The sequence below is a fragment of the Tursiops truncatus genome, chromosome 5, assembly GCF_011762595.2.
Source record: "Tursiops truncatus isolate mTurTru1 chromosome 5, mTurTru1.mat.Y, whole genome shotgun sequence".
In the NCBI taxonomy this organism is placed as follows: domain Eukaryota; kingdom Metazoa; phylum Chordata; class Mammalia; order Artiodactyla; family Delphinidae; genus Tursiops; species Tursiops truncatus.
The window spans coordinates 122348177-122370474 of NC_047038.1; the positions used below are offsets into that span (position 1 = coordinate 122348177).

The window sequence follows — 22298 nt, forward strand, 5'->3', positions numbered from 1 at the left end:
ATGTCTGAAGACAAGGCCTGTTTGTTTTTAATCATAATATCTAGTCTTATCTTTGAAAGCATATCTTTTGATCGAATATGTTAATAAATGAATAAATAAGTGATTTAAATATAAAAAGAGATGAAAAGCTATGAAGTCAATCAATCTTGGAGAAGTAATTGAAGTGTTCACTGTTGGTCAGTACGTACATTATCAGTTTTTTCAGGCTACTGGGAATATTTTATAAATAAATTTCAAGGACAGTTAAGAACTCATTCACTCATGAAGTGAATGATGTACTTTTTACATTGTAAGAATCTGAGTCAAAGACATGTAAAAATAAGATATAATGTCCTAATCCTTCATAAAAATTTATGAAAATGTAAAATGTATAACTAACAAAGTATGTTAGTACTAATATTTCTCCTAAATATATTTTGGACTGCCTGACCATAGAAGCTATGTGTTTCTCTCTAATCATAATATTTCATAGTGCACATCTATAGAAGGTAATTAATATATTCTGGCTGAGTGAAAAAAAAAGACATAAATGAGTAAAAAAGTTAATGAATGATGAGAGAACTTCAAACTTTAAGAAATAACCAGAGCATATAAATTTGTTTAAACTCTGACCCTAGGAAAAAATACTTTTTGGTTAGCGAGTAAGGAAAGTATATGGTCATTAATGAAAAGATTTTAGGCTCTTGCTGCTGATCCAAATTGTTATAGTTAATGGAAGTTGAGATAACATCTATGCCAAGAACAACATACTAGCTAGACATGTAAACATATCAACTGGGACTTGAAGTCAGGTTACCAGATTGTGGTAAAAAACGTAGCATTATGAACTGGCAATGACAAAGCAAGTAGGAATTTCTTTGGAATTAGGAATATACTTCTAGTTTTTTCACATATTGGAGCACATGATATTTTCTGTGCTTTCTATTTTATCCCTTTTCACATGCAGAAGTATCATATTGTAGTTTTTTTTTTTTTTTTTTTTTTTTTTTTTTTTTTGCGGTACGCGGGCTTCTCACTGCTGTGGCCTCTCCTGTTGCAGAGCACAGGCTCCTGACGCGCAGGCTCAGCGGCCATGGCTCACGGGCCCAGCCGCTCCGCGGCACGTGGGATCTTCCCGGACCGGGGCACGAACCCGTGTCCCCCGCATCGGCAGGCGGACTCTCAACCACTGCGCCACCAGGGAAGCCCCATATTGTAGTTTTAATGAGCATTTTCCTAATGACTAAAGATATTGAGCAGCTTTTCGTATGATTATTTTCCATTTTATGCCTTTTTTGTGAAATACTAGCTTAAGTTGTTTGTTAAGAGACACAATTATCTCCCTTTTTATTAAGTTGTAAGATATCTTCAGACAATTTTGGTACGTGTGCCTTTTTTCCTGCGATATATATATATATATATATATATATATGCATAATATATATGACAAATAACTTCATTTCTTTAGTTTGTTCTTCACACTTTAATCTATCCTTGATGAACAACTACTTAAACCCATTATTATTTAATTTATCATTTTTAAGAGGAAGTGTTTTTATGCCCTGTGTAAGAAAGTTTTGCTAACTCTAATGTCATGAGTTTTTCCTATGCTTTTTTCCCTAAAATCCTTATTATTTCTACCATTGACATTTAGATTTGCAATCCATCTGGAATTGATTTTTAGGAGAGGTGTGAGATTTTTAGGAAAGGTTTAAGATTCGGGGGTAGATGCACTAAATATATTTTTTTCCTTATGAATATCCAATTGATCCAGCATCATTTACTGAAAAGATCATCCTTTCTACATTGCATTTCTGATTAACATCTGTCAAAAATCAGGATGCTGTGTGCGGATCTGTTTCTGTACTCTGTACATAACTCTAATACACAGCTAGTTACATTGTAAGTTGGTACCACTTTGGTGGAAAGCTATTTATAAATACCTGCTAAGTTTGAACACAATGCATATACCATATGATTTAGCAATTCTATTTCTAAGTATACATTCAAAAATAAATGTGTGCATATGTTCACCAAAAGACATGTAACTGAATGTTCAGAAAAAGATTATTTGTAATAACTAAACAGTGAAAACTACCATAATGTTCATGAATGCTGTAATGAATAATTATAATATATCATACAGTGAAATATACAGAATGATGAAAATGAATCATCTACAACTATGCACAATAACATGGATGAATTTCAAAAACACAAAGTTGAGGGGGAAAAGCAAGTAAAAAAGCAGGGAGCAGGGTAGCAGGTAGTGGTAATCCTTATACAGAGATTTGACTACAGATAAAACTAATCTATAATACTAGAAGTAGGAAATTACTAACCATTGGGTGTAGTAGTGACTGAAAATAGGGGTTCTTCCAGCCTGCTGGTAAGGCTCTATTTCTTGAACTGAATGCTAGTGACATTGGTATATTCAGTTTGTGAATGTTCATCAGCCTGTATGCTTATGTGCATTGTTAAATGGATGTTACATTTTAATAAATAAATTTTAAAAAGGAAGAACATATTTAAATGATTTACAGTTAAGGAATAAATTATAATAAAACTTAGGAGATATTTAGAACAAAACCAAAACTTGTGGAATGCAGTTAGTGCTCTGCTTGGAGGGAATTCTGTAAGAGTTTTAAATGTTGATGTTAGGAAAAAAACCTAAAAATTGTTTAAGGAAGCAGAAAATTTAATATGTGAGAATAGAGCAACAGAATAAATGTAAAGAAAGTAGAAAGAAGAAAATATAGACCAGATGCCACTAAAACATAAAACATGCATGCAATAGAATGAATTAAAGAATACAGTAGTTGTGGGTTTTTTAATGAATAAAACTGATAAATTTGCAAGAGTGATTAAGAGAAAAAGTAGGTACAAATAAAAGTATAACTTTTGGAATGAAAAATATTACATAAACACTGAAGATGTTAAAAGATAATGAAAGAATACCATGAGAAATTTAATGACAAATTTGATGTTAGGTTAAGTAAACAAAGGTATACAAAAACAGTTTTTGCAAAATAAGATTCAATTCAAGCAAAAACCAATTTTTCAGAAACAAAGATATGCTTTAGCTTGAGATTAGAAGGTACAGAGGAAAGTAATGAGAAGTAAGGTTAAAAAAAGGAATTAATTGAAATTGTCTTAGATGAATAGCTGTACAAATTGGCATCTTCTAACCCAATGCATACTCCTTTACCCCATCCTCATGCACTTGGCTTTTAACCCTAGGTAAAACCCAACTACGCAATCATACAGTAGAAAAACAGTAAAATCAACAATAAATAAGAAATAGAAAAAACTATGTGGAGAAGATTTAGGGTTCTGGCATTCCAGAGCAAAATCGTATCCATTCATGTTTCTCAGACCACTCATTTCTTAAGCAAAGTCTATTAATCGTCAAGCTGAGCCAACTGATACAGAATTACCAGTCAACATTTCTATTTATGAGACAGACTTGGCTGAAAACAGACAAGTAGGAGTGAGGGAAATTTACATATGTAGGAGTGAAGGAAAATCACAATAGCTACCTGAAAAAAATCAACCTGTAATAATCAAAACCTTGAAATATAAAGACCACAACAGATAAACATTAGAACTGACTCTGTAGGAAAGAGGTATATATCAAGAAACCACAAGATTATTTAAAACAATATCACCAACACCACCAATAATAATAACAACCAATCCCTCTAATTATTAAGCCTCCCTTCTTAAAAAGCGGTACTTTTATTCATGTACTTAATTTAGGGCACAAGCCTTACAGTCATCCCTACCCACTTTTTCTCTCATACTTCCCATCTGACTTACCAGTAAATCTTATCAATTCTACTCTACATCAAAAATATAATCCAGGGCTTCCCTGGTGGCGCAGTGGTTGAGAGTCCGCCTGCCAATGCAGGGGACATGAGTTCGTGCTCTGGTCCAGTAAGATCCCACATGCCGCAGAGCGGCTGGGCCTGTGAGCCATGGCCGCTGAGTCTACGCATCCGGAGCCTGTGCTCCACAACGGGAGAGGCCACAACAGTGAGAGGTCCGCGTACCGCAAAAAAAAAAATTATATATATATAATCCAAGCCCAATTTTTTTCTCATAAACTGCAGAATGACCACCTTATTCAAGACACCACCATCTCACCAATGAACTATATAAGTTTCCCTTGAGTTTGTCTCTTCCTTCTTTGCCCCACTGACCTTTCACCTCACTCATCATATACCTTTTCCCCTTATAAATGTAACTGTGATCATGCATGTCTCCTTTAAAGCTCTCCACTGTTTACTCATATAGTAGAATAAAATCTAAACTTCATGCCATGGTCTGTAACGTCCTGTATATCTTCACAGTGGCTACTTTAAAAATTTTTACACCCCCCCCCCAAACATTCTTTACTCCTTCACTCAACTCCAACCAGACCAATCTCTTTTCTTGTTCTCAAAAATGCAAAATATGCCTTACAAATTTAGAATCAATCTGAAACAAAAATAAAACATACATATTTAAATAAGTTACAAAAGAGAATGTAAAAGCTACAACAATCCTCCTAATGTAAAATTAAAGGTTTAGTTGACAGAGATCAATGACTACACATAGATGCAAAATATCCATTCTATTTAGATAGATATTATCATTCCTAACAAATAATATAATTTTTATGGGAGGAAACCACTGTATTAAAATAGGAAAATATTTTTACATAAAATTATATAGATTGTCTATATATTATGTTTTCCATACATACTGTATTATACTTCAGTATTTAAAAATTTTTAATACAAATTGAATGCAATTTTAAAAGACTGAAAAACATGTACAATGTTACCTGTGGTTATCTCTGAAGGAGGACATAAACATAATGATTTTATGTGCAGTTTTTCTTCAGCCATACTTCCTAAATCTCTCAGTCTAGTGTTAAGTTACTGACAATAATAGAGTATACTTTCAGAATAGTTATATTGCTGTGAAAAAGTTTTTAAAAATCATACAATTACCTATATACATACACACACACACAAACACATACCCCAAAATTCATACACATAAACTCCTTCTCCAAACTTAGATATCAAGACAACATTACCCAGCAGGATTTCAGAATTGCTATGGACCAGGGACTATAATGCACCTCTCATTCTTTCCCTCCTTGGGTGTCGCTGGGTCTTACAGTTGATCTGTCTCTGTTCCTCCTTCATAAAGGTGAGACAATTTGTCTTTTTATACAAATTGTATTGTAAGACTTACATCAAAATCTGATGTAGATCATGAGATCCTGTACTTTGAGCATAATATTATAAGTGGATCAGAATTTTGAGCCTCTTGAAACAGGATGTATGTAAACAACTGTGGTCAGGAAGTGGACTCTGGAATATCATTTAGAAAAATAGTTATACTTAATCTTTTCTCTATAACCATACCCTACCTGGAATATAACACTGCAAATCATACACTAAGCAGTAGAATTTCTTTCTTACTCCTTGAATCTGTGCTGTCCTTCTAATTTGTGGTGACCAATACAGTACAACAGAAATCATATTGTGTGAATTCTAAGCCTTGTTTATTTCTGCTTTCTCTCTCATGGAATCCTGAGACTGCTATGTGAATAAGATCTGCTAATATGCTGGATGATGAGTGTCATGTGGTCTATTTTATCCTCTTTCCACCACTGACAGCTAACCTTCAGACTTGTGAGTGAGGCAACCAAACACCAGCCAGCCCCTAGCTAACCTGACAATAAACCTCACATATATAACAATTCAAGAAACCCAGATCAGCAGAACAGCCCAGCTGACCTGTAGTCTTATAAGTTATAATAAATGGTTGTTTTTAAATTCACTCAATCTAGGAAATGTGTGTTACACAACAATAGTTAACTAAGGCTTAAGGGTAACTGCAATTGAAAAATCATAACAGTGGACAGTCTAAAAATTTGGAATAAGAAAAAAGCTATGTAGATGCATGCTACCACTAAAATTAGAAGCAAAATACTATGGAGAATAGTAATAAACAACAGTTGGATTCACTAGTCAAATAGTGAGTGATGCCTAGCAAATATGATTCAGGATTGTATAGCTTCTCAGTTGTATTATTTTCTTATGGAAAATAATTTCAAAATCTATAGCAGAAAAAATTAATTATTTATATATATTATAAACAATGCGTGAATGAAGCTATGAAAAATAATTAAGCAATGCTTTTGTTTGACCCTCCATACTTCTCATATCCTTCTCCCCTCACACTAATGGTCTTGGCATAACAGTAATATAAATGATGGCTGCACTTAAAATAATATCTATTTTCCATAATACATTCTCTATAATCTCATTCAAATAATCAAATGATCTCAAATTATTCAAGATAAGAATTTTATGATTAGACAAAAAAAACTGAATCATACTAGTTTATGCAGTGTGAAATAGAAGCTTGAAACATCTTGAATACAACATTGCTACCTAAGTAGGTATAAACCAGGTCAGCAAATGAACTAGTTTTACCGACTGATTAGAAATATATTAGGAGCAAAGGAAAAACAAGGCATGTTCTACAGAAATTCAAATAAACCACATATAAATGAAGAAAAAATAGAGCAGAAGAGCCAAGAAATGTTTTCTATTCACAATTCTAAAATGCATAAATAGGTCTCTTGGCACCACCATCATCAAATTATCAATAGTGAGTTAAAGGTTATACAAACAGAAAAGATAGCATTTTGAAAAGTATCAACAAAATGGGGAAATGCTAGATTTGCATCATAAAGGACACACACCTTGCTGGGCCTTAAGCAGTACAGAAGAAATGCACTTACATGAAAAATTGAAAGACATTCTGTCAATGTGGGCAAAGTGATGTGGAAAATTGGAATAATTATCTGGATAATTCAGGCCAAAAATGGTAATGAGGTAAAAGAGTTCTTTACAATCTGATTTATCTAAGTCAGCTGTCTACATTTATTAAATTAACTGGACACTTATTCAACTCTCCTTTTTTCTGAGCTTGAATAGACTTTGGTATTGATTCCTTGTCTGTAGGATGAAGCAGAAGAACCTTGGTGCATTACTGACATTTCCACATTGGTTACAGATAACGCTCATTTTTAATCTCACAATGCACTTAATTACAGTTTAAGACATTACTGAATTATACTTAAATATTTATAACATCCTTTTAAAAAAATTGTTAAATATCAATTTCCAATTTAGTCTTTTATTAAAGTAATGTCCTAGGCACAAAGCAAGTTGAGCTTCACTTAATGGCTACTAACCACTGGATAGTTTCATAAGTCTTATAAATGCTTGACAAAATCATATAACATAGTGTTCTGTGTGTTTCAAGTGACAATTTGACTCTAGCATGTTGATTCAATTCATTAAAATAGTATCAATTCAATGATTAAGTTTATCTTTCTACCAAATCCAAATACTGATTTTTTTTTTCTTTTGACATTGGTTATTTAGGAGTAAATGGAATATAATAGCATGCAATCCCTCCAGATATGTGTAAGAAAAGAAAGACAGAAAACTATAATAGTATTCCAGGAGACCTTTAAGATGGCAGAAGAGTAAGATGTAGAGATCATCTTCCTCTCCATAAATATATCAGATATACATCTATATGTGCAACAACACCTACAGAACACCTATTCAATGCTGGCAGAAGACCTCCAACCTCCCCAAAGGCAAGAAACTCCCCATGTACCTGGGTAGGGCAAAAGAACAAAGAAAAAACAGAGACAAAAGAATAGGGGTGGGACCTGCACCTCTGGGAGGGAGCTGTGAAGGAGGCAAGGTTTCCACATACTAGGAAGCCCCTTCACTGGCGGAGATAGGGGTGGCTGGGGGGAAGCTTCGGAGCCACGGAGGAGAGTGCAGCAACAGGGGTGCAGAGGGCAAAGCGGAGAGATTCCTGCACAGAGGATTGGCAAAAAGCAGTACTCACCAGCCCGAGAGGCTTGTCTGCTCACCTGCTGGGGTGGCTGTGGGCTGGGAGCTGAGGCTCTGGCTTCGGAGGTCAGATCCCAGGGAGAGGACTGGGGTTCGGTGCATGAACACAGACTGAAGGGGGCTAGTGCACCACAGCTAGACGGAAGGGAGTCCGGGAAAAAGTCTGGACCTGCCTAAAAAGCAAGAAACCATTGTTTTGGGGTGCGCAAGGAGAGGGGATTCAGAGTACTGCCTAAACAAGTTCCAGAGAAGGGCACGAGCTGTGGCTACCAGCACGGACCCCGGAGACGGCAATGAAATGCTAAGCTTGCTACTGCAGCCACCAAGAAGCCTGTGTGCAAGCACAAGTCACTCTCCACACCTCCCCTCCCAGGAGCCTGTGCAGCATGCCACTGCCAGGGTCCCGTGATCCAGGGACAACTTCCCCAGGAGAACACACGGCATGCCTCAGGCGGGTGTAATGTCACAATGGCCTCTGCTGCCGCAGGCTCTCCCCACATTCTGTACCCCTCCCTCCCCCTGGCCTGAGTGAGCCAGAGCCCCCAATCAGCTGCTCCTTTAACCCCATCCTGTCTGAGTGAAGAACAGATGCCCTCAGGCGACCTACACGTAGAGGCAGGGCCAATCCAAAGCTGAACTTCAGGAGCAGTGTGAACAAAGAAGAGAAAGGGAAATCTCTCCCAGCAGCCTCAGGAGCAGGGGATTAAAGCTCCACAATCAACTTGATGTACTCTGCATCTGTGGAATACCAGAAGAAACAACGAATGATCCCAAAATTGAGGCAGTGGACTTTGGGAGCAATGATATATATATATATTTCCTTTTTCTCTTTTTTTGAGTGTGGATGTGTATGTTTCTTTGTGTGATTTTGTCTGTATAGATTTGCTTTAACATTTGTCCTAGGGATCTATCTGTCAGTTGTTGTTGCTTTTTTTTTAGTATAGTTTTTGGCGCTTGTTATCATAGGTGGATTTGTTTTTGATTCGGTTGCTCTCTTCTTTCTTTCTTGTTTTTCTTTTTCTCTTTTTTATTACTTTTTAATTTTTTTCATTTTTAATAATTTTTTAATCACTTTGCTTTATTTTACTTCTTCCTTTCTTTCTTTCTTTCTTTCTTTCTCTCTCTCTCTCTCTCCCTCCCTCCCTCTCTCTCTCTCTCTCTCTCTCTTTCTCTCTTTCTCTCTTTCTTTCTTTCTCCCTTTTCTTCTGAGCCATGTGGCTGACAGGGCCTTGGAGCTCTGGCCAGGTGTCAGGCTTGTGCCTCTGAGGTGGGAGAGCCAAATTAAGGGCATTGGTCCACCAGAGACCTCTCAGTTCCACATAATATCAAACACTGAAAGCTCTCCCAGAGATCTCCATCTCAACCCTAAGACCCAACTCCACTCAACAACAAGTGAGCTACCGTACAGGACACCCTATGCCAAACAACTAGCAAGACAAGAATATAACCCCACCCATTAGCAGAGAGGCTGCCTAAAATCATAATAAGTTCACAGACACACCAAAACACACGACCGGACATGGTCCTGCCAACCAGAAAGACAAGAACCAGCCTCATCCACCAGAACACAGGCTCAAGTCCCCTCTACCAGGAAGCCTACCAACCCACTGAACCAACCTTAGCTACTGGGGGAAGACACTAAAAAAAACGGGAACTACGAACCTGTAGCCTGTGGAAAGGAGACCCCAAACACAGTAAGTTAAGTAAAATGAGAAGACAGAGAAACACACAACACATGAAGGAGCAAGGTAAAAACCCACAAGAACAAACAAATGAAGAGGAAATAGGCAGTCTACCTGAAAAAGAATTAAGAGTAATTATAGTAAAGATGATGCAAAATCTTGGGAACAGAATGGAGAAAATAAAAGAAACATTCAACAAGGACCTAGAAGAACTAAAGAGCAAACAAACAATGATGAACAACACAATAAATGAAATTAAAAATTCTCTACAAGGAATCAATAGCAGAATAACTGAGGCAGAAGAACGGATAAGTGAACTGGAAAATAAAATAGTGGAAATAACTACTGCAGAGTAGAATAAAGAAAAAATAATGAAGAGAATTGAGGACAGTCTCAGAAACCTGTGGGACAACAGTAAACACACCAACAATTCAAATTATAGGGGTCCCAGAAGAAGAGAAAAAAAAGGGACTGAGAAAATATTTGAAGAGATTATAGTTTAAAACTTCCCTAATATGGGAAAGGAAATAGTTAATCAAGTACAGGAAACACAGAGAGTCCCATACAGGATAAATCCAAGGAGAAACACGCCAAGACACATATTAATCAAACTATCAAAAATTAAATACAAAGAAAAAGTATTAAAAGCAACAAGGGAAAAACAACGATTAACATACAAGGGATTCCCCATAATGTTAACAGCTGATCTTTCAGCAGAAACTCTGCAAGCCAGAAGGGAGAGGCAGGACATATTTAAAGTGATGAAAGGGGAAAACCTAAAACCAAGATTACTCTACTCAGCAAGTATCTCATTCAGATTCAACACAGAAATTAAAACCTATACAGATAAGCAAAAGCTAAGAGAATTCAGCACCATCAAACCAGCTTCACAACAAATGCTAAAGGAACTTCTCTAGGCAGGAAACACAAGAGAAGGAAAAGACCTACAATAACAAAACCAAAACAATGAAGATAACGGTAATAGGAACATACATATTGATAACTACCTTAAATGTAAATGGATTAACTGCTCCAACCAAAAGACATAGACTCGCTGAATGGATACAAAAACAAGACCCGTATATATGCTGCCTAGTAGAGACCCACTTCAGACCTAGGGACACATACAGACTGAAAGTGAGGGGATGGGAAAAGATATTCCATGCAAATGGAAATGAAAACTGGAGTAGCAATTCTCATATAAGACAAGAAAAGACTTTAAAATAAAGGCTATTACATGACACAAAGAAAGACGCTACCTAATGATCAAGGGATCAATCCAAGGAGAAGATATAACAATCGTAAATATTTATGCACCTAACACAGGATCACCTCAATACATAAGGCAAATGCTAATAGCCATTAAAGGGGAAATCGACAGGAACACAATCATAGTAGGGGACTTTAACACCCCACTTTTACCAATGGGCAGATCATTCAAAATGAAAATAAATAAAGAAACACAAGCTTTAAATGATAAATTAAGCAAGATGGATTTCATTGATATATATAGGACATTCCACCCCAAACCAACAGGATACACTTTTTCTCAAGTGCTCATGGAACATTCTCCAGGATAGATCATCTTGGGTCACAAATCAAGCCTTGGCAAATGCAAGAAAATTGAAATCGTATGAAGTGTCTTTTGCAAACACAATGTTACAAGACTAGATATCAATTACAGGAAAAAAATCTGTAAAATATACAAACACATGGAGGCTAAACATTACACTACTTAATAACCAAGAGATCACAGAATAAATCAAAGAGGAAATCAAAAAATACCTAGAAACAAATGACAATGAAAACACAACTACCCAAAACCTATGGGATGCAGCAAAAGCAGTTCTAAGAGGGAAGTTTACAGCCATGCAATCCTCCCTCAAGAAACAATAAACATCTCAAATAAACAACCTAATCTTACACCTAAACCAATTAGAGAGAGAAAAACAAAAAGAACCCAAAGTTAGCAGAAGGAAAGAAGTCATGAAGATCACAACAGAAGTAAATGAAAAAATGAAGGAAACAATAGCAAATATCAATAAAACTATAAGCTGATTCTTTGAAAAGAAAAGCAAAATTGATAACCCTTATCCAGACTCATCAAGAAAGAAAACAAGAGGACTCAAATCAATAAAATTAGAAATGAAAAAGAAGTTACACCTGAGACCTCAGAAATACAAAGGACCATAAGAGACTACTACAAGCAACTACATGCCAATATAATGGACAACCTGGAAGAAATGGACAAATTCTTAGAAAAGCACAACCTTCCGAGACTGAATCAGGAAGAAATAGAAAATATACACAGACCAATCACAAGCACTGAATTTGAGACTGTGATTAAAAATCTTTCAACAATCAAAAGCCAAAGACCAGATGGCTTCACAGGTGAATTCTATCAAACATTTAGACAATAGCTAACACCCATCCTTCTCAAATTCTTCCAAAATATAGCAGAGGGAGGAACCCTCCCAAACTCATTCTATACCAAAACCAGACTAAGATGTCACAAAGAAAGAAAACTAAAGGCCAGTTTCACTGATGAACATAGATGCAATAATCCTCAACAAAATACTAGCAAACAGAATCCAACAGCACATTAAAAGGATCATACACCGTGATCAAGTGGGGTTTATCCCCGGAATGCAAGGATTCTTCAATATATGCAAATCAATCAATGTGATACACCATATTAACAAATTGAAGGAGAAAAATCATATGATCATCTCAATAGATGCAGAAAAAGCTTTTGACAAAATTCAACACCCATTTATGATAAAAACCCTCCAGAAAGTAGGCATAGAGGGAACTTACCTAAACATATTAAAGGCCAGATATGACAAACCCACAGTCAACATCGTTCTCAATGGAGAAAAACTGAAACCACTTCCAGTAAGATCAGGAACAAGACAAGGTTGCCCACTCTCACCACTATTAGTCAACACAGTTTTGGAAGTTTTAGCCACAGCAATCACAGAAGAGAAAGAAATAAAAGGAATCCAAACCAGAAGAGAAGAAGTAAAGCTGTCACTGTTTGCAGATGACATGATACTATACATAGAGAATCTTAAAGATGCTACCAGAAAGCTATTAGAGCTATTAGCTATTAGAGCTAATCAATGAATTTGGTAAAGTAGCAGAATATAAAATTGATGCACAGAAATATCTTGCATTCCTGTACACTAGTGATGAAAAATCTGAAAGAGAAATTAAGGAAACACTTCCATTTACCACTGCAACAAAAAGAATTAAATATCTAGGAATAAACCTACCTAAGGAGACAAAAGACCTGTATGTAGAAAACTATAAGACACTGATGAACGAAATTAAAGATGATACAAACAGATGGAGAGATATACCATGTTCTTGTATTGGAAGAATCAACATTGCAAAAATGACTATACTACCCAAAGCAATCTACAGACTGAATGCAATCCCTATCAAACTACCACTGGCATTTTTCACAGAGCTAGAACAAAAAATTTCACAATTTGTATGGAAACACAAAAGATCACGAATAGCCAAAACAATCTTGAGAAAGAAAAATGGAGCTGGAGGAATCAGACTCCCTGAATTCAGACTATACTACAAAGCTACAGTAATCAAGACAGTATGGTACTGGCACAAAAACAGAAATATAGATCAATGGAACAGGATAGAAAGCCCAGAGATAAACCCATGGTCACCTTATGTTTGATAAAGGAGGCAAGAATATACAATGGAGAAAAGACACCACTTCAATATGTGGTGCTGGGAAAACTGGACAGCTACATGTAATAGAATGAAATTAGAACACTCCCTAACATCACACACAAAAATAAACTCCAAATGGATTAAAGACCTAAACGTAAGGCCAGACACTATCAAACTCTTAGAGGAAAACATAGGCAGAACACTCTATGACATAAATCACAGCAAGATCCTTTTTGACCCACCTCCTAGAGAAATGGAAATAAAAACAAAAATAAACAAATGGGAGCTAATGAAAGTTAAAAGCTTTTGCATGGCAAAGGAAACCATAAACAAGATGAAAAGACAACCCTCAGAATGGGAGAAAATATTTGCAAATTAAGCAACTGACAAAGGATTAATCTGTAAAATTTAGAAGCAGCTCATGCAGCTCAATATCAAAAAAACAAACAACCCAATCAAAAAATGGGCAGAAGGCCTAAATAGACATTTCTCCAAAGAAGATATACAGATTGCCAACAAACACATGAAAGGATGCTCAACATCACTAATCATTAGAGAAATGCAAATCAAACCACAATGAGGTATCACCTCACACCAGTCAGAATGGCCATCATCAAAAAATCTACAAACAATAAATGCCAGAGAGGGTGTGGAGGAAAGGGAACCCTCTTGCACTGTTGGTGGGAATGTTAATTGATAGAGCCACTATAGAGGATTAAGGTTACAGTATTAAGTATTAACTTTTATTTTATTAAGTATTAACTTTTATTAAGTATTAAGTATTAACCTACAGTATTAAGGTTCCTTAAAAAACTAAAAATAGAATTACAGTATGACCCAGCAATCCCACTACTGGGCATATGCCCTGAGAAAACCATAACTCAAAAAGTCATGTACCACAATGTTCACTGCAGCTCTATTTACAATAGCCAGGACATGGAAACAACCTAAGTGTCCATCGACAGATGAATGGATAAAGAAGATGTGGCACATATATGCAATGGAATACTACTCAGCCATACAAAGAAATGAAATTGAGTTATTTGTAGTGAGGTGGATGGACCTAGAGTCTGTCATACAGAGTGAAGTAAGTCAGAAAGAGAAAAACAAATACTGTATGCTTACACATATATATGGAATCTAAAATAAATAAATGCTTCTGAGGAACCTAGGGGCAGGACAGGAATTAAGACACAAACCTAGAGAATGTACTTGAGGACAGGGGTAGGGGGATGGGTAAGCTGGGATGAAGTGAGAGAGTGGCATGGATTTACATATACTACCAAATGTAAAATAGATAGCTAGTGGGAAGCAGCCGCATAGCACAGGGAGATCAGCTGGGTGCTTCGTGACCACCTAGAGAGGTAGGATAGGGAGGGTGCAAGGGAGATGCAAGAGGGAAGTGATATGGGGATATATGTATATGTATAGCTGATTCACTTTGTTATAAAGCAGAAACTAACACACCATTGTAAAAACAATTATACTCCAGTAAAGACGTAAAAAAAAATACAACTTAAAAAAAACTATAATAGTATTCCAAAGAAATCACTTAATATGTTTCAATTTCAAGCATTTTATCACAAGTAACCATGAGGCATATATTTTAGTTTAAACATTTGCACACTGAAACTGGAAAATAGAAGTTACATCTTAAACACAAGTTACAAAGACCCTTGGACTTGGAAAGTTCAGCCAGTCTGCAAAAGGTTCCTAGAAGCCTGTTCAGACAATTAAGAAAGTATTATAAATACTTCTGAAAGCTTTATGCTTTGACAGATATTGCAAAAGAAATGTATTCTTAAAGATATCACCTCTAAAAATCTTTCATCTAAGGTTTGCCCCATATAACTGACTATTAGAAGATGCATAAATTTGAAAAATATATTCACTGCTTGTGAAGAGGAACGAGCCCACAGAGCAGTATTTTGCATCTATGGCCATACTGATATTTTGGGCCAGATAATTCTTTGTTTTGGGGGGGCCCTCTTATGCATTGTAGGATATTTAGTAGTAGCATGCCTTGTTTCTCCTTACTAAATGCTAGTATCACCTTTACCCCAGTTATAACAACTAAAAATGGCTCCAGATATTGACTAATGTCCCGTAGGGGGCAAAATTACCCGTGGTTGAAAATCACTGCCATAGAGTGTACACCTAGTGTTCTCAGTGCCAGTATACCTGCACAACGAACTCAAGCTCATTCCCAAACACGTAAGAGCATGTTGCCCTCAGAGACTAAAGCTTTTCAGCTTTGTCCCAGCTACAGTGTACATCTAGAGACTGAAAAGGAAAAAGTGGTTAATGGTGACTTTGCTACGAAGAAACTATCAATAACTTGAACACCCTACAGGCAAAGCATAGCCGATTAGCCCTTTAATTGTCTTAAGTCCTCAAGAGACTTCCCAAAGAAAACAAATGAAACCAACCCTGGACATGTGGATTTATAGACACTGTGTGAAAGTACCTTTCCTGCTGGGAGATCTCTGGCCAAATTGGGAATGCTACAGGCACTAAGCCTGTGCAAATAGAATGCCTTCCTGCCCATGCTTAGATTTTCCCCCTCAAGATCAAAAGCCTGAGCTCTGGAATTCTTGAAAAGAAATCACCAGAGACCTGTGCTAAATCGGAATAGAGTCATTAGGGATGCCTGATCTCCTTGAGTTTCTGTTATCCCTTGACAGGGTTGTTGCTTTTTCCAATAATAAAAGTCTGTAAAAAATCTGAACTGTTTAAATGTTGCAGTGATAACTGACCTGAAAGTCACCATTTTCTTCCCTATAACCAGTGAAATAAATGGTTTTGTTTGAAAATATCTGGCAGTGAAGCAAGACATTTTTTTTTTTTTTTTAGATTTTGGTAACCTATGCTTTTTCTCTCAGAATACTGGCTGAAAATGCCTATTCGTATAAAAACTATCTTTGTTATTTAGGTTGATCATATCAAACAATATCAATAAAGATATTTTTCCCCTTCTGAATAATTAGATAAATACAAAATGATTTTTAAAGTGTCTGACATAGGAAAAAAACAAAACACCTGAACAAGGTTTCTCAACCTCAGCACTACTGGCATTTTGGACCAGATACAGTGTAATAGCTGTGAGGGAGGCTGTCCGGTGCATTGTAGGATGTTTACCAGTATCCCTGGCCTCTACCCAGTAGATGCCAGTAGCACTACCACCCCCAGCCCCAGCCACACACACAAACACAACACACACACTTTCAGATTATAATCAATGAACATGGCTCCAGAGATTGCCAGATGTCTCCTATGGGGGCAAATTTGCCCAAGTTGAAAACCACTGATGTAGAAAAGTCCTGCTTTGAAAAGGCACAGGTGTCATTTGGCATTTACAACTCCTTTGTCGTAAATAACCTTATTAGGCCACAAAGATTTTCTCCTTTTTTTTTTTCTAAATGTGTTAAATTTTTACATATGGAGCTATGATCCATTTTGAATTAATATTTATATAAGGTGTGAGGTTGGTATCCATTCTTTTGCATTTAGATGTCCAATTTTTCCATTTGTTGAAAGACTACCTTTTCTCCACTTAATTATCTTTACACGGGTGTCAAAAATCAATGGTTCATATTTGTGTGGATCTGTTACTGGCCTGTCTTTTCTATTCCACGGATCTATATGTCTATCTCTCTGCCAATAACACATTACCAATAGCAGTATATAGTAGGTTTAAAAATTGGGCAGTGGGAATCCTGTTGTATTCTTTTTCCAAATGGTTTTGACTATCTTATTTTGCCTTTTCATTCAATTTTAAAGTTAGCTTGCATATATCCAAAAATAAGTATATATGTATATATACATATAATATATATTATATATAATTTATCATTATAAATGATTTCTATATAGCAGGTAATAAGTACTATATAAATTCTATATGAGTTTATATATTCACATATATATATATTTGCAATAGCTCAAAAACAACATGCTTAGAGGTAAATCAAGAGAATATGTATAGGATCTTTATGGGGAAAACTACAAACGCTAATGAAAACAATCAAAGAAGACATAAATAAAAGATATGCCATGTACATGGATTAGATGATTCAATATAGTAAAGATGTCAATTATTCCCAAATTGAACTGTAACACAATTCCATTCAAAACCAAAGCAGGATTTTTTTTTTCCATATATATATACTATTCTAAAACTGAATGAAAAGGCAAAATGTTCAGAATAATTTTAAAAAGAATAGCTGAAGCAATTGAACTATCCACTTTTAAGACTTACTATAATAATATCACAATAGCTCCAAATATATTTTTACTACTAGTTATTTAGAAATATCTAAATACTGCTTTGTCTGAGTGCTGCAAATTTTGATATTTTGTATTTTGTTCACTTAAAAATAATTTTTAATTTCCATTAAAACATTCTCTTTGATCCATATATTTTGTTTTTTTTTAATTTAATAAACTTTTTTTGGCAGCAGTTTTAGGTTGGTAGAAAAAATTGAGTGAAAAATTTAGAGTTTTCACATACACTTTCAATCTCCACTATTATTAATATCTTACATTAGTGTATTGCTTTCATTGTAATTTGAGTCAATATTTATCATTATTAATATATAATACATAACCAAAGTGCACAGTTTAGTTTTAACTAAAGTCCGTAGTTTATATAAGGTTTACTTTTTGTGATTTATATTCTATGGGTTTTGACAAGTGCATAATGACATTAATCCACCATTACAGAATAACTGCCCTAAAAATCCCCTTTGCTCTGTGTGTTCATCCTTCCCTGACTCCCCCCAAATCCCTGGCAACCACTGATCTTTTTATGTTCTCTATAGTTTTGCCTTTTCCATAATGTCATATAGTTGGAATCATATAGTATATAGCCTTTTAAGTTTGGTTTCTTCCACTGAGTAATATACATTTATGGTCCTTCCATGTCTTTTTGTGGCTTAATGATTCATTTATTTTTATCACTGAATAATATTCCTTTGTATGGATGCACCACAGTTTATCTGTTCACTCAACTGAAGGACATTTTGGTTGCTTTCAATTTTAGCAATTATGAATAAAGTTGCTATACACATTCATATGGAAGTTTTTGTGTGGATATTAAGTTTTCACCTCATTTGTGTACACGCCAAGGAATGGGACTGCTGAATCATAAGATAAGAGTATGTTTAGTTCTGATAGAGCAGCCAAACTGTGCTCCAAAGTGGCTGTACCATTTCACATTCCCACCAGCAATAAATCAGAGTTCCTGCTGCTCCACAACCTTGCCACAAATTGGTGGTGTCAGTGATCTGGATTTTCACTGTACTAATAGATGTGCAGTGGTTCTCTTATTGTTGTTTTAATTTGAAATTCCCTAATGACATATAATGTTGAATATTCAATCAAAATGATTATTTGCTATCTGTATATCTTTTTTTTTTCTTTTTTTTTGCGGTACGCGGGTCTCTCACTGCCGCGGCCTATCCCGCTGCGGAGCACAGGCTCCGGACGCACAGGCTCAGCGGCCATGGCTCACGGACCCAGCCGCTCCGCGGCATGTGGGATGCGGGATGTGGGATCTTCCCGGACTGGGGCACGAACCCATGTCCCCTGCATCGGCTGGCGGACTCCCAACCACTGAGCCACCAGGGAAGCCCTGTATATCTTTTTTGATGATATATCTGTTCAGATCTTTTACCCACACTTTTTATTTCTCTTACTGTTAAGTTTTAAGGGTTCTTTGTATATTTTGGATACAAGTTCTTCACCAGATATGTGTTTTGCAAACATTTTCTTCCAGTCTAGGGCTTGTCATTAAATTCTTAAGTGTTTTTTCCAGAACAGAAGTTTATAATTTTAAAGAAATCCAAAGTCTTTGTCCAATAATTTCAACATCTATGTCATCTCAGTGACAGTAACTGTCCCCATTCAAGTTGAGATTTTTCTCAATTCTACATATGCTGAGTAATTTTGGATTTTGTACTACACTTTTGATACTATAAGATTCTGGGGTGGGCTTCCCTGGTGGCGCAGTGGTTGAGAGTCCGCCTGCCGATGCAGGGGACGCGGGTTCGTGCCCCGGTCCGGGAAGATCCCACATGCCGCGGAGCGGCTGGGCCCGTGAGCCATGGCCGCTGAGCCTGCGCGTCCGGAGCCTATGCTCCGCAACGGGAGAGGCCACAACAGTGAGAGGCCCGCGTACCGCAAAAAAAAAAAAAAAAAAAAAGATTCTGGGGTTTATTTAACATCTATAGAGAATGTTGCTATTTTTGTATTGTAAGCAGTCAACAAACAATACATATATAAAAAAGAGATTTTTATAAACAATTGATCCAGCTGGGTTCAGGCCGCAAGTTCCAACCAGTATTTGTGAGTTGTGATACTAATTTAGTTTTCAAATTATTGTAGTGCTAGTCTAATCTGTTCCACATATGCACCACCAAGTCTGAAACTTGAGTGATGTTCTATCTTGCAGTTAGTTTTCAAATGCTATGTATGCTGTTTAGAGGCAGATGCATGCATGTTCAGGTCAGAGGAGAGTTTATAAACAACTTTAAAGGGTCAGTCTTCTGAGTGCAACCCCCTGCACCATTGCCCAGGCATATTCCAATCCTCTGGGTCCTTCTTATCCTTGGGCCAAAAGTTGAGTCTCAATTTGCCCCAATATGCTGCATGCTTCCTACAACAGCACACATATTTGCAACTAAGGTGTGGGAAGATAAAAAGGAAAAAAAAGTCAATGGGCATTTTCCCCATTCTCTAAGGACCCCAGCTCCATGGACAGTGAGGAAGACTTCCTTTCTAGAGAGTTATGCACTTGCTCATATTGTAGCTCACTTGTTACTGCTTCCACAAGATCATTTAGGTTTCAGGATACAAAAGAATAGAAAAAAAGAAGAAAAAGAGAAAAAAAAACTGGTGACTTTCCTTACTTTCTCTGAGCATGAGAACATCTCTTTCTTGCTCTTCAAGCTGGACAAGTGGATTTTTCCTGGAGCTCTCTCTCTCTGCTTTGATTATCTCTTCCAAATTTCAGGCTGCATTGAATTCAGGCTAGGGGACACGAGGGAAAAATAATAGCAGACTCACTGATGGTCAATAGTGTTTTGAATACTGGTATTCTTCTTCAATCCTCCTATCATTATTTACTTTTCAGAGTCTATAAATAGCTGTCCCATGCATTTTTTTTTAGGTTCCATAGCTGCTTTCAGTGGGGTAGAGAGGGTGGATTATGTTCACTGAATCCTGGAAGTGGAATCTTTAGTCTTATTTTAAAATGTATATTGTTGCCTTAGTGGATATTTTAAAAAATCATGGATTTTTATAACAGTTGAATGAACTTTCTACATCCCTTATCTTTAATATATGTATTTTACTTTGTATAGGGAAATTGTATTTTAGAGAAAAAATAATAGAGAATGGCACAGTCTCTTTTAGTAAAAGACAAATGATTTTACAAATCTATGCACATCTTTATGAAATAAAGTTTAGATATTTAGAGGACCCCTCTGTGTATAATGAGGTGGGATCAACTATGACATCTGCCAAAATTATAGCCATATTGACTATTTTTCTGAGAAAACTGAAAAATTTGTAGGTGTACTAATGCTCAAGTTCTGGGGTAGGCATGTTCACATATTATCACTCATTCAATTTAATGTAATCCTACAGCAAATTTTTAATCTACTTACTATTTACATTTATAAACAAGGAAAACAAGGATTCAAAGAGGAAATTTCTCAAGAAATTTCTCTTGAGTTATACAGTCTGAAAATAGCATAGCCTGGGTTTTTTATAGAGCTTTCTGATTTAAAGACTCCAAAGCATGTGATATAGCAAATATTATTTGATTATTTGAAAGTTCAGATGTGGAGGAAAGTCATGAAAATATAAATTAGAAAAGACTAAGAAGAAAATAAACAGAAATTTTGAATTAGATTTTAACATTAAAAAAATTAATAGATAATAATTACTTAGTAATACTTCAGTGTCTGTCAAGAGTCATTTTGTATTTTCTAAATATTTCTCTGGAAGGCAGTTAAGGTTTTACAACGTTAGGATTTTAACCCATTACTCACAAGATTTAAAAATAATAATTATAGAAATAACCAATGTTCAGAAGTTTTTAACTCAAAAATATAACTAAAAATGTACTTTAAATAAATGTTGAAATTATAAACACTCATTACTTAGTATAGATAGATAAAGAGACAGGTCATAGGCTGAAAGAAAGATGTGTGTACAGAGAGATAAATTATTAGATAACCCAAGCCTACTCTATTCAAATATATTTATTCAAATAGTACTTAAATTGAGATGATTACTGCTAAAATAAATATTAAAAAAGAAAAAGTGGGACTTCCCTGGTAGTCCAGTGGCTAAGACTCTGCACTCTCAATGCAGGGGGCCCGGGTTCGACCCCTGGTCAGGGAACTAGATCCCACATGCTACAACAAAGAGTTTGCAGGCTGCAACTAAAGATCCTGTGTGCTGCAACTAAGACCTGGGGCAGCCAAAAAAAATATTAAAAAAACAAAAACAAAAAATGAAAACAAAATAAACAAAAAAAAATTGAGGTGATTACTGTAGGGGAGTAAAAACAATCTTTTTCCTCTACCCTTTCTGGGTTCTGATTAAGGCTTTGTAAAGTAATAAATGACAGATTAATAAGAGAAAAACAAAAGTTTATTAACCTGTACATCACACTAAATAAAGAAGCACTAAGTAATGAGTAATTCAAAGGAGTGGTTACAGTTTGAGTTTATATAACAGTTTAACAAAGAAAAAGACAAAGGAAATGCACTTCGAGCTTCTTTTTATAAAAATTTTTATTGTGGTAAAAGTCACATAATATACAACATACTATTTAACCATATTTAACTGTACAGTTCAGTGGCATTAAGTACATTCACATTGTTGTGCAACTCTCACCATCATCCATCACCTGAATTTTTCACCTTCCCAAACTGAAACTCTGACCCTTTAAACACTAACTCCCCATTCCTCGTCCCCACCCCATCCC

At 35.9% G+C, this 22298-nt stretch overlaps 1 non-coding gene across 1 annotated transcript; it reads left to right on the top strand.

Moving 5' to 3' along the window:
* The first annotated feature begins 21636 nt into the window (after positions 1–21636).
* On the top strand, positions 21637–21709 carry TRNAE-CUC (transfer RNA glutamic acid (anticodon CUC)). The gene has a single exon. It is a non-coding gene; the product is annotated as a tRNA-Glu (tRNA).
* The last annotated feature ends 589 nt before the right edge of the window (positions 21710–22298 follow it).